We start from the raw sequence: 5,412 nt of genomic DNA, 5'->3' as shown, positions 1-5,412 counted from the left end.
TGGAGGAGTTATGGCTCTATCCCAATGGATAGAGAAAACAGAAGCAGTCTTTGAGATCTGCTCATGCCATGAAGGGAGCAAAGTAAAATCTGCTGCCTGTACTTTCTCCGAACGAGTCGTAACGTGGTGGAATGGCCACGTCAAGTCACTAACTCTGGTAGTGGCTAACTCCATGGGATGGGAAAACCTGAAACAAATGCTCATGCAAGAGTACTGCCCAAGAGGCAAAGTACAGAAGCTCGAGCAAGAGCTTTGGGGCCTTACTATGGTAGGCTTGGACATCACGACCTATACTAATAGGTTTAGTTACTTAGAATTACTTTACTCAGGAATGGTTGCTCTAGAGAACAAGAACATCGAGAGATATATTTGGGGACTGTCACCCCAGATTCAAGGAAGTGTACTAGCTTCCAAGCCAGTTACTTTCGATAGTGCCAAACAGCTGGCACAGTCCCTCGTTGACCATGGCGTCTGCCAAGGATTCATGACTGCTTTTCTGAAGCAACCCATAGAGAGCAACAACAACAACAACAATACCAACAACAACAACAAGAAGAAGTTTTGGAACAAAAGGAAGGGTCAGTCTTCACAAGAACCTTCCAAGAAACAACAGATTGTGGTAGTCCATGCTGCTACTACTCCCACCACTGTTCCCGTTACCCCTACACCAACAAAGAAATATGATGGAAACCTACCAAAGTGCAACAAATTGTAGGGTGATGCACTGTAATAACTGCAACAGGAAAGGGCACACTGCCCATTTCTGTAAAGCACCGGCACACCCAATCACCCAAGTTCCTGGAGTCGGTGTGGGCCAGGCGTGTTATGGGTGTGGTGAAGCTGGGCACTACAAGAGAGATTGCCCTAAGTCAAGGAATGCTGGCGGTGTAGGAAGAGTGCTGGCAATAAGGTAGAACGAAGCAATAGTTGATCCCACGATGGTTATGGATACGTTTCTCCTCAATAGCGCTTATGCATGCATACTTTTTGATTGTGGTGCGGAGAGGAGTTTCGTGAGCCATGAGTTCAAACACTTACTTAAACAAATCCTCCAATCACTTAAAAGATATTTACAGTAGAAATGGCAAACGGTAAAACAGAAAGCACAAACGATATGTACATAGGCTGCACGCTAGATTTAAATGAACACTCGTTCCAAATCGATCTAATGCCGATCACTATAAGAAGCTTTGATGTCATCATCGGTATGGTTTTGTTAAGCCTTCACTATGCCGATATACTTTGTCACAAAAGGGCCATTTGCCTTAATCTGCCAAATGGCAAAACTCTTATCATTTATGGTGATAAACCTGGTACCAATTTACAAATCATCTCTTGCATCAAAGCCCAAAAATATATGCGCAAAGAATACCATGCTTTCCTAGCCCACGTGGTAGATTTGGAAAAAGAAACAAAAGATATAAAAGACATTCCAGAAGTCTACAATTTCCCAGACATCTTCCCTAAAGATCTTCCAGGAGTTCTACTAGAATGTCAAGTCGAGTTCAGAATTGACTTGATTCCCGGAGCTACTCCAGTAGCAAAATTGTCGTATCGTCTAACCCCGAAAAAGATGCAGGAATTATCCAGCCAACTAAATGAGCTACTCAATAAAGGATTCATCAGGCCGAGCTTCTCACCTTAGGGAGCACCAGTCCTATTCGTAAAGAAGAAGGATGGATCCTTTCGCATGTGCATCGATTACCGATAACTAAACAAGCTCACAATCAAGAACCGATATCCCCTACTGCGCATAGACGATTTGTTCGACCAACTCCAAGGAGCAAGCTACTTCTCAAAGGTCGATTTAAGATCCGGGTACCATCAGCTATGAGTCCTGGAAGTAGATGTTCCCAAGACGGCCTTTCGAACTCGTTATGGTCACTACGAGTTTGTAGTTATGCCCTTTGGATTAACAAATGCACCGATGGTGTTCATGGACTTAATGAACCGAGTATGTCGTTCTTTCCTAGACAAATTTGTGATTGTGTTCATAGATGATATACTCATCTATTTGAAGAGAAAAAAAGAACATAGTCAACACCTCCGGCAGGTCTTGGAGACATTAAGGGCAGAGAAGTTGTATACAAAATTCTCAAAGTACAAATTTTGGATTCGGAAAGTAGATTTCCTAGGTCACATGGTCAGAAAAGAAGGGATACACGTGGACCCTTCCAAAATTAAGGCAATCGAGAACAGGGCAGATCCAAGTACTCCAACGGAAATCTAATAATTCTTGGGCCTTGCTGGCTCTTACCGAAGATTCATACAAAACTTCTCAATGATTGCCAAACCACTTACTACCCTGACTCAAAAGGGTGTAACCTACAACTGGAGAGAAAAGCACGATGTTGCGTTCTAAACACTAAAACAAGCCCTATGCAGCGCACCTATATTATCCCTGCCATAAGGAACAGAAGACTTTGTGGTCTACTGCGACGCATCAAATCAAGGTCTGGGATGTGTTCTAATGCAACAAGGAAAGGTCATCGCACACGTCTTAAGATAACTCAAGATGCACGAAGTCAACTACACTACCCACGACCTAGAACTGGGAGCAATTGTTTTCGCCCTAAAGATCTGGAGGCACTATCTCTACGACACAAAATGCACAATCTTCACCAATCATAAGAGCCTTCAACACATTCTCAACTAAAAAGAACTCAACATTAGATAGAGACGAAGGGTTGAACTACTGAGCGATTATGAATGCAAAATTCGTTATCATCCGGGAAAAGCTAATGTAGTGGCTGATGCTCTCAGTCGAAAGGAGTACTCGGGCCGCCGAGTGAAGTCCTTAACCATGATGATCCATTCACGCCTGTCCACACAAATCAAGGAAGCTTAAATGGAAGCCTTGAAAACAGAAAACATGGCTTGCGAAGCCTTAAAAGGAATGGATAAAAATCTTGAAGTCAAGGGTGACGGAGCTCATTACTTCATGAATCGAATCTGGACACCGAATTTTGGTGGATTCAGAGACGTTGTCATGAATGAGGCTTATAAGATTCGATACTCCGTGCATCCCGATTCAGACAAGATGTATTTGGACCTCAGGAAATGGTATTGGTGGCCAAACATGAAAGCCGAAATTGCTGCCTATGTAGGCAAGTGTCTGACTTACGCCAAAGTCAAAGTAAAGTATTAAAATCCCTCGAGATTGTTACAACAACCTGAATACCCGAGTAAAAGTGGGAGCAGATAACCATGGATTTCATAACCAAGTTACCCAAAACAGCGGGCGGACTTGACACCATATGGGTGATCGTCGATAGATTAATCAAATCTGCGCACTTCCTTCCAATAAAGGAAACTGACAAGATAGAGAAACTAGCTCGAACGTACATCAGAGAGATTGTGCGACTGCGTGGTGTACCAATATCCATTATCTCCGACAGAGATAGTAGATTCACCTCACGGTTCTGGCGGTCACTACAAAAATATCTAGGGATGAGACTAGACATGATTACCGCTTACCATCCACAAACCGACGGTCAGAGTGAGAGGACCATTCAAAGTTTGGAAGATATGCTAAGAGCTTGTGTGATCAATTTTGGTAAGGCATGGGATACTCATTTACCACCAGTCGAGTTCTCGTACAACAATAGCTATCACACTAGCATCAAGGTTGCTCCATTCGAAGCCCTATATGGCCTCAAGTGCAGATCACCTTTGTGTTGGGCTGAAGTGGGTGACACGCAACTAGCTGGGGGAAAAATACCTGACAGCACACTCACAGGCCCGAAAATCATAAGAGAAACGACCGAAAGGATTGTCCAAATCCGGGAACGACTAAAAGCTTCAAGAGACAGACAAAAGAGTTATGCGGACAAAAGACGGAAGCCCTTGGAATTTCAGGTTGGGGACCGAGTGCTATTGAAGGTCTCACCCTGGAAGGGATTAATAAGTTTTGGAAAATGTGGTAAACTAAATCCAAGGTATATCGGACAACTTGAGGTCCTTGCCAGGATTGGCCCGGTAGCATACAAGCTTTGATTACCGCAGGAACTCAATAACATACATCCTACCTTTCATGTGTCAAACTTAAAGAAGTGCTTGTCCGATGAGACCCTCGTTGTCCCTCTGGACGAAATCGAAATCAACGAGAGTCTCCACTTTGTAGAAGAACCAGTAGAAATCATGGATAGGGAAATTAAAAGAACAAAAGAAAGTCGCATACCCATTATGAAGGTCCGCTGGAATGCAAAGCGAGGACCTAAATAAACCTGGGAGCGCGAAGATAATATGAAACAAAAATATCCACATCTTTTCCCTAGTCCATAAATACTTATCTTAGAATAAATTTCAGGACAAAATTCTCTCTAACGGGGGGATGATGTGACAACCCGATATTTCAAGTCAATGTAATGACCTAAGTCAAGTATTGTAATATATTTTGAACTAATAAATAAATAAAAATAGTATCAGAAATGAAATGTTTAAAAGTATCAATTAGGATACATAAATAATAGATGTCATAACAAGCTTTTCAGAAATGTAAATAACACAAAAATCCGAGTTATAACGAAGAAGTTACGATCAATCGAAAATCCGCAGCAAAACCGGTAAAACACTGTTAAGCGTAAAACGCGAAATTTCAATAAAATACTTTTTAGCCATAGGTATCTAAACGAATGTTGTAGATATCATTAAATCGTGAACATACATAAAAAAGAACGTCCAAATCTGACTTCGTGTGAGAAAATTATGATTTTTCTAATTTTCGGAGTAGCGGTGAACAGCTAAAAACTCGAAATAGAGATCGAGCGATATTTAGCTGACACAAGCTAAACGAGAATTGAAGATCTCGACAATAGTAGTACAAAGGTAAAAAGACAGACAAAAACAACCATCAAATGAAGAAGTTATGATTTTTAACGCTCTTTTCCTGTCTCGGCCTATTAAAAATATGTAATTAAAAATAAAGTCAAAACTTGCCAACGAAGTCTAAATGAAACTTGTAGACTATATTCTCACCTACGCGTATGAGAAGATTGGGGCACACAAACTGAGGGGAGTACGCAAACTGAGAGGAGTACGCAATAGCGTATGAGGGTACGCCCATCGTACTCAGTGTACAGCCTCAGATCGACCACGTCCCCCGTTACCCTCTAGCCTGTCCCATCCGAAGTCCAAAGTTTGAAGAGTGCGTCATGCATGACGTACGCCCAGCGTATAAGGGCCAATCCCACCCCTATATATAGGGTGCGAGCCTTCCGACTTCTTTTGCTAATTCACAAAATTTCACCCATATTTTCTCACTCTCGAGCCTCCCGAAACTATCCTGATGCCCTGATTACGTATCCAAGCTACGAAAAAGGTCCGAAGGTCCAAAACTCCTGAGAAATTTTCCACTTTCCGATCGAAGTGGTGCCCGAGAAAAGTCTCGTTTTCTTAAATTCATCTCACTTA

Source organism: Lactuca saligna, chromosome 2 (assembly GCF_052625555.1).
Source record: "Lactuca saligna cultivar CGN05327 chromosome 2, ASM5262555v1, whole genome shotgun sequence".
NCBI classification, from domain to species: Eukaryota; Viridiplantae; Streptophyta; class Magnoliopsida; order Asterales; family Asteraceae; genus Lactuca; species Lactuca saligna.
This window is presented reverse-complemented; position numbering follows the sequence as displayed.